Here is a 237-nt window from a genome sequence, read left to right on the forward strand (position 1 = left end):
GGAGCCTTATGGTTTCCTTATGCCTTATCTACCAAATGGATGAGTTGATAGTGTTATATCCTTGTTGGATAACACTATCCTCATCATACCTTATTCTCCTCAACTTTACACCTGAAAACCTGTTGCTCTTCAAATGGGAACCATAACCCATAAAAGTAACCCTGTAGTGGTTACTACTTTAGTTGCAATAATTCTGATTCAGTCTCTTCATCAAATCAGAAATTGCCCGAAGGTATC

The sequence above is a fragment of the Lupinus angustifolius genome, unplaced genomic scaffold (genome assembly GCF_001865875.1).
Source record: "Lupinus angustifolius cultivar Tanjil unplaced genomic scaffold, LupAngTanjil_v1.0 Scaffold_156_4, whole genome shotgun sequence".
NCBI classification, from domain to species: Eukaryota; Viridiplantae; Streptophyta; class Magnoliopsida; order Fabales; family Fabaceae; genus Lupinus; species Lupinus angustifolius.